This window comes from Benincasa hispida, unplaced genomic scaffold (genome assembly GCF_027475165.1).
Source record: "Benincasa hispida cultivar pf3 unplaced genomic scaffold, pf3_genome.v1.1 HicScf1515, whole genome shotgun sequence".
Classification (NCBI taxonomy): Eukaryota; Viridiplantae; Streptophyta; class Magnoliopsida; order Cucurbitales; family Cucurbitaceae; genus Benincasa; species Benincasa hispida.
This window is the reverse complement of record NW_028325871.1, coordinates 29,852-38,198: the sequence shown is the minus strand read 5'-3', so window position 1 is coordinate 38,198 and position 8,347 is coordinate 29,852. Positions and strand designations below refer to the sequence as shown.

The 8,347-nt window shown below is 35.9% G+C and overlaps 1 long non-coding RNA gene across 3 annotated transcripts; it reads right to left on the bottom strand.

Annotated features, from left to right (window-relative positions):
• Positions 1-36: 36 nt before the first annotated feature.
• LOC150031024 (uncharacterized) lies at positions 37-2,807 on the bottom strand. Of its 3 annotated transcripts, none has more exons than XR_016526271.1 (6): positions 2,676-2,807; positions 2,192-2,251; positions 644-814; positions 424-545; positions 241-294; positions 37-154 (listed from the first exon to the last, which is right to left on the bottom strand). It is a non-coding gene; the product is annotated as an uncharacterized LOC150031024 (long non-coding RNA). The 3 variants fall into 3 exon arrangements; XR_016526272.1 differs by having other exon boundaries at positions 644-805; XR_016526270.1 differs by lacking the exons at positions 2,192-2,251; positions 2,676-2,807 and having other exon boundaries at positions 42-154; positions 644-1,655.
• Positions 2,808-8,347: the final 5,540 nt, after the last annotated feature.

Sequence of the window (8,347 nt, the reverse complement as noted above, 5' to 3'; positions counted from 1 at the left end):
AGCAAAAAGGAGGGAGGCAATAAACAAATTTCATAGTTTTGAAAAATACATAAAGTTTTCAGCGAGGAGACAGGCATTTGTGTTGGAATCATCTACACCAATTGACAAGGCCATCCAAATCAAGCTTCTTAGCAGTTTCTTCAGCTTGCTTAAACTGGAAATAGAAACGAACAGTCAATTAATGCCTTGACTACAACTAAGACGTCTCAAAATGAAAATTCTGGGAAGAAAGAATTTCACCTGATCTAGTGTTTCAATCTTATCCCTCCCACTACATATCATATCAAAACCACCCTAATAAAACAAAAATGCATTTAAATCAAGAATTGCATACAAATGGCAATCACTTCGAATCAAGACTGCACATATTCACACTAATAATTCTAACAAGTGAAAGCTAGAAATCCCTTCAAGAAAATTAACCTGATTGCGATATGGGTAGATAAATTATGCAGTTAGTTCTACATATTTACATTTCATGATCCCTGCAGGACCACCCTTGAAACCATACAACGTGCTTCCTTTTGCATGAACTTGTAGGTAATCTTCACCAAAATCATTGAAGCTGCTAATTAGCCACAACTTGAACAGAAAAGCAAACATTTGTTCTTGATTTATAAATGTGGACACAATGAGACCCTACCAAATAGTCCAGAAATCACATTATGCCCTCCCAGTGCTTGGCCACCAGACTAGACAACTCCGATCTTCAATTTCTTATTCACCTGCACCGAACTGGAATCATTTGGCACCAACATTGCCGACGGTTGGCCGAAAAGATTAAGAAACAACTTTGTGATATCATCTGCGCGCACTTATAACACACAATTCAAACACTTTAAAACCTTAAGAAGTAGCAACTGGCCTCAAACGCATTCAGTAAAACTCAAGTTCCAAACAAAAGCAAGATTTACAATCATAAGCAAAACAGTAAAAGAACAAACAAAACTCAATGCATGTCACTACTCTTCCTTCGAGACATCAATCAACCCAGTTACCAAACAGAGTACAAAAAAAAAAAGCACGTTATGAAGGCTAAAAACTCCAAAACAAGAAGAGAAAGTAAATGATCTATGGATAATAAACACCCGGATTGCCAGCGGCAGAGCTAGGAGGGCCATCGAGGATTTTGAAGGGGTTTTTGGGAATAGAGGGAAAAGGGAGAGGTTGATCGATACAGTGGGCTTGGACTTCGATATACACAGTAGAAACAAGGCCAATCTCCGACGGAGAAGATGCAATGACTAAGGAAACATCGGCATTAGCGATGAAAGGCGGAGACATTGGTAGGAGAGAAATGAAGATGAAAATGGGGAGATAGGTAGAGAAATGAAAGATTGAATCAATGAAAGAAGTGGAAAATTGAGTGTTCGACAAGGTCGAGAAGATGAAGGACTTGACTAGAATAAGAGGAAAGAGCTTGTGGACAAAATGGATAACACTCTCAGAAGGGATTTTGATGCTCCAAAAGCTCCATATGAGTCCCTGATGTGAGGATTTGGCCAGCAAGAGACTAAAATTTTTATGGCTAAAACAACGAGAGAGAGAGAGAGAGAGGGTTTCAATGAAAAGAAATTTTTCATTGAAAAAATGAAAAGAGATATTTGGTCTCCAAGCGAATGTAACAATTTAGTCTACTTTAAAACACATTTGGTCTCCACGAAATTAATCAATTGGCATACAGATAAAGACCTCCACCACATTTGATGAAAACCCAACCTTAGCAAAAAGAAAAGGCTTAAAACATAAATCCCAACCAAAAACACCTGGAGACTCTAGTGGAAAAGGGACAACCAAGGTAAATGTTTAGAACTCGGCTATGCTACACAAAACTTGCCAATTCAGGCCTAAGACATATGGGAGGTTTTTTGCAAGACCTGGAAGGCATTAATAGTTCCCAAAGAACCAACCAAGAAAATAAATGAACTTTCTATGGGATTTTTAGTTTTCACCAAGAAGTGAGAACGTAAGAATAGCAAAAAAAATAAATAGGCACTTGAGCTAAATTTTACAAAGACTAATTCAAGTGTGACATAATATTTGACAAAGACTAATTCAAATATTTTTTAAAACAAGGATAAAATAAAGAGCTAGATTTTAAGATTTAAAAGCAAGACTTAGAGTTAATATGTGACTAAATCACTCAAATTTAATAGCCTGAAGGTAAAAGACTACTACAACTTTTTCATACCTTTTAGTGTGTTCTTCTACTCCACAACTTGAATTGGGGATAAACATGAAGTGATTTAACCTAGCAAAAAAATACATGATTAACTAACCAAATACAACAGTCGTAACAATTTTTTATATTGTTTAAACTAACACCCACACTAATGATACACACACGCAACATTAATGACCAAGTTACTTTACTAATATTTCAATATTTTAGCTTTAATGACATTTAGCTATAAACTAAATAATAATACATGAAGTATCAAATTTTAACAAAGGTCAAACAAAAAGAGAGAAAGAAATAGAAGAAAGGAGTATCAATGGAAATGAGATGAAGAAAACAGAAAAACAAAAAGATATTGAGATACAATCATATGAATGGAGAAAATTAAGCAAGAGATGGAGAAGATAGACGGAGAAACAGAGATAAAAAAAGAAAGAAAAAGGAGAAAGAAGAAAAGGATAAAGAAAGACAAGAAGAAAGAAATCAAGTGAAATACCATAAGATGGAGAGAGAAAGAACTAGCCCTTCGTTTCGCCAACAAAGAAGTCATCTTTGACGATTTCTCATTCCTTCTTTGCCGAGCCGCCTCTCTTCGCCATTCGAAGTACTACCTCTACCTTCCCTTTCGGAAATACCCAGGGCCCTTCCTCTTCCAATAATTAAAAGGAAACTTACATAAATCTTCGTCTATGATTTTTGCGGCGACCCTTTACAAGACAAGTACTAAGCAAAAAAAATTACACCACTAAATTAGGGAACATTAAATGAACTACACATTACTAATAATTCATGTAGAATGGAAAACTACGCAAGAATTTAGTATTCATTCCAACTATGAGGAATGACCCGAGACTTCATTCAAAATTTTTATCAAAACTACTTTTTATCAAAATTCTGAAAAATAGGTCTTGGATTTTCATCAATTTTGGTTGTGTAAAGATACCTATATCTAGATCACCTGCTCCATTCTTACCTTCTTCTTTTTAGATTTGTACTAGCATATTAATGGTAGGATTTGACTGACTCCTCCATGACACTCGAGCGGCGGTGAATTTATATAAGACTGGGAAGGAGATTAAAGGAAACGACATTTACTCTAGAAAGAGATCATATTACCATCTAGTTCCACCATTGTCTTCTTGATCACAGGCTTGAACTTACTTGCCAAACGAATTCTACCTTTAGAAAGAGATCATCAAATGATAAATATTAAACTAGACTTCATGAAGATGTTCTATCAATCCAAAGCCTTTCAAAATTGTTAAGAGAAAAGATACTCCACTTTTATCCTTGTTTTTCTGATCTTACATGCACCTTGACTAGTCTTTATAGTATTGTATAAGTAACTATTAAGTTATTTGGATACTCTAAAAAAGAAAAAAATAAATAAACTTTTAAGTCTCATCAACTAGAAAATTGTTGTCTTTTTAATATAGATTGGAGAGTTTTTTTCATCTTTCATTTTTTTTCTTCTAGTTATCTCCATTTGTTCTCATTTTGGCTGGATAATTGATATTCTGTTTATCATTTCCCTTCTTATTCCCCATAAAAAATATTCTATAAAAAAAATTATTAACGTGTTATTCAAGAAAACATGAGAACAGGAATGCACGTTTTCATGAAAAAATCATACCGTGTCTCCTCTCCACATCCATTAACGAAGTCAATGCAGTTTCGCCAGCCATCCAATCTTCAACAGAAGCAGCCAAATTTCCTACCCGGTATGCATAACTAGTAAGTAATAGAAATGAGGAAAAAATCTATGGAGGAAACTGATATCAAGAAAAAGAATGAAAGGTTAAAAGGTTAGAGACTAAAATGATCAGGAGGTACAAGAAGTGGGACAGACAGATCGATGATATTGGTCCAGTTTTTCCACTCTGAAGGAGAGCTCCAGCAGTGTAACCCAAAGCATAGCAATAAGTTGAATCAAAGTTCGTGGGTAAACCACACATCCCTTTGTACCTATAAGTCAAAAGAAGAAATAAACAGAGATAACACACAGAGCACTAACCAGCAAAGTATAATTTTTTTCGTATCATCTCATGGCCATTCGCTCGTACCATTGGTAAGTTTACATTTGAAAGTCAAGTAGCTGTAAGCCTAACCCATCACTTGATTGGGCATTTTCTTTACGAGTTCATAATGGAAGTCTAGATACTTGATACCCCTAATTATCAAATATGAATTTAAAAGATCTTGATGCATTTACCAAAACATGCATGGTTTTTGAGATCTCAATGATTTGCTACTACCCAAGTGCTAAAATATAATATGTGTTAATCACTAAATTATTAAATAGGAGGTTTAACGTTAAAACAGCAAAAGTTCAAGCACGGAACTAGAATAAGAACCCCAAGGAAATGTGATACCCTTGAATTTGGCCGCAAATTATATGCACTGTTGCCTTCTTTTTCCATCTCAATTTCATGGAAAGACGTGTATAAAACAAAAAGAAAAAACAATTACTTGGAATGGAGCGTTAAAGTAAAACAGCAAAAGTTCAAGCACGAGTAGTAAGTTTCATTTCCCATAACCTATCCTCATCTATAATATTTATTTTTTCCATAACCTATCCTCATCTATAATATCATGGGCAAGAATTTCATGGAGTTCCGAAATAAGCTGTTGCACCTGTAGAAAGCGGGTTATAAATGATATCAGTTCAAGAATGACATATTGATCCCTTTAGACTCTCTCTTTAGGTTCTCCATTTTCTTTATGTTGTGCTCGACATCCCTTCAGAGCTACTCGAGAGAGAGTCTAAAGAAAGAACCTAAGATTTGAAAGAGCTAAGTTAGAATCTAGACTCGAGAGTGCAATGATTAGAACTGCATAAACAAAAGATAGGAACCTAGAGAACAATTCTGTTTTGCCAACCTGCATCGCATGCATCCTAGAGATAGGTATGGTATTATGTGGTCGCCTTATATGTGTATGCGTCATTTTTTCATCGCATAAATAAGAATAGAGGCTTATGTGTAGGTCCTATAGTCTTATCGCATATATCGCATGCGTTCTAGCATTAAAAGTCGTAGCATTCGCATCAAGAGATGATTTACTATTGTATGTGTGTTGCATGATCGCATAGCATGAACACAACCTAAGAAGTGTTAGCCGAAACTCTTCTCAACCCATTCACCGCATACTCATCGCGTCTTCCGTTTTATAACTCTTTTCGAATTCCGCTGCATTTGTTTATTTTTATTACCACAAACAACATTCCCAATAACTACTTGATTTATTTGGTTACCGCAAATTGTTCTGAGAAATTACCACCGCATATTTTTTCCCAAGTCCCTGTGTTTGACCCTGAACTTACCAAGAAACTCAGTGGGGTTTTACTTGAATTCCACTGAGAAAACTTAAGTGCTCAACGCATTTTCATCCATAATTCCACCTCATAAAATAACGCATCAGGTGCCATGGATGGGCGGTGGAGCTGACTCTCCCGAGATCTAGCTCCGATCGTAGGCTTTGGTCGTTTCTCGGAATGGATATAGGAGATGAAGATTCTCAAGCCTTCTTCTCACGCATTTGTCTGGATCGCAGGGAAAAACTCTAGATAAGTTGGCATTCTGCTCACCGGCTTCTTTATATAGAGATTGGATCGCCGACAGCATTAATGGACTGCTCTGATTCTGACATTCGCGACGTGTTAGTCCTTTCTAAATCTCTGCTGCTAATGGCGTAGTAGGTGAAATGTCAACATCAGTTTTTTATTTTCCCAAGATGTACGTCAGCGTTCATTCCACCAACCTTGCGTTGATCCCTCTATTATGCGTTATCGTGTAGCCGCAATCTTGCAGTGACCGCATTCGCTTAATACCGCAACTTCGACACGGTGATCGCAATCGCTTGACGAGCGCAACTACCATGCGATGGACGCATGCCTTGCCTTCATTTTGGCTTACCCCTACATGTGTCATGCGGACATCCAATTATGAGCAAGACGCTCTTTCTCAAACTAGACTCATACATACTTAGCAGCGGAATTGCGGTATTTCTTTATGCGTTGATCCTGGCAACTTACTTTCGTTTTGGCTTGCCCCCACGTGTGTCTTGCGGACATCCAACTACAGGTATGTGTCATTCACAACTTAACTCTTATCAACATGTGTTTCTCCATTGCGTTGGCAGTGGAGTTGTTATTCTAAGTTTCCTTTTTTTTCTTCATATAGCTAAAAATAGCAAGGTTGAAAATAAATACCTCACCCCAAAATTTAAAATGCGACAATGTCCTCCTTGCCAATAGATTGAAAGAAGTCATGCGATGTTCTTAAGAAGTTTGGTAAAGGATCAGTTTGAAAGAAAGCTAGCCGACCACTAACTTTTAGAAACATTTCTTGAGGTGATTGTCCTAAAAATAAGTTAACTCTAGTATATAAAAAAAATAGATGCATGTGATTCATCATTGAAATCATAAATGGCAAAGAGAAAGCATGCGGCGACTTACTAAATTTATCAATGTTAAATGATTGCGGTAATCAAACAGGATGCGGTGATAAAACTTTCAAAATTAAAATACGATGCGATGGTGCAGAATTTGGAATAGAGTGAAGGAAAAATACAACCCCAAAATGTGCGCTGTCGTCGGCATTGTTTGTCGATGCCTCCTTCTTTGCGGCGATCTTCCTTTGCATTCCATCAAAGAAAACATTGAGAGGGTAATGATAATAATAAAGTAGTTGTATCTTCATGCGGCGCCTCCGCAATCGTGTGCCTTGATCGTTTGCAAAGAAAACATTGAGAGGGTAATGATAACAATAAAAGAAAGTTAGCAAAATTTTTCTCGCCCTTTTTTCTTTTTTTTTTTGAAAGACGTAAAAGCAAATATATGAAAAACAGGTATAATAAGGTGAGAAAGTTCATGAAAGTATTGATGTAGAAAAAGGATATTCGAAAAGAATGATCGTGATGTGGTATTACATCAGTACACTTCAAGGACTACTTATTCAAGCAGGGCCTTTACGTCCCGGTGCATTTTTTTTTCGTTCTTCCAGACTCATTGATGTTTTATAGGACTTTTCTCGAATGATGTTTATTATGATTTCTTTGTGACATTACCAATCTTTTTTAATTATCTGCATAAATATCAGCAGAGCCTTTATTTGGTTAAGAGTTATCTCATGATGATTTTTAACGATTCCCAAGATTATTTTAGTTCTTGAAGAAACTACTTCAACTTTATAACAGTCACCAAAGTTCAGTCCAAACGAAATATGAATTCTAAAGCAGTTACAAAAAGAAATGAGTACCTTGCAAGCATAATCAAATCCAAAACTTGTGGTGACCTCTTTGCATTTGAGATCACCATCAATAGTTTTGGGCAACCAATCACTCAGGTTCAAATTCTTACTCCTAATTTGAAAACAACAGATAGAAGGGGAATATAAATAACAGAGTCTTGCACATAAAAAAAATGGTACCCTAGAGTAAATAATTACTCAACCTTATATTTCTGCAATCAAAATAACATATAATAGCTTATCTATGACAATGAAAGTAAGAAAAAGAGAGCAAAAAGGAGGGAGGCAATAAACAAATTTCATAGTTCTGAAAAATACCTAAAGTTTTCAGCGAGGAGACAAACATTTGTGTTGGAATCATCTCCACCAATTGACAAGGCCATCCAAATCAAGCTTCTTAGCAGTTTCTTCAACTTGCATAAACTGGAAATAGAACCGAACTGTCAATTAATGCCTTGACTACAACTAAGACGTCTCCAAATGAAAATTCTGGGAAGAAAGAATTTCACCTGATCTAGAGTTTCAATCTTATCCCTCCCACTACATATCATATCAAAACCACCCTAATAAAACAAAAATGCATTTAAATCAAGAATTGCATTCAAATGGCAATCACTTCGAATCAAGACTGCACATATTCACACTAATAATTCTAACAAGTGAAAGTTAGAAATCCCTTAAAGAAAATTAATCTGATTGCGATATGGGTAGATAAATTATGCAGTTAGTTCTACATATTTATTTTTCATGATCCATGCAAGACCACCCTTGAAACCATAGAACGTGCTTCCTTTTGCATGAACTTGTAGGTAATCTTCACCAAAATCATAGAAGCTGCTAATTAACCACAACTTGAATAGAAAAGAAAACATTTATTCTTGATTTATAAATGTGGACACAATGAGACCCTACCAAATAT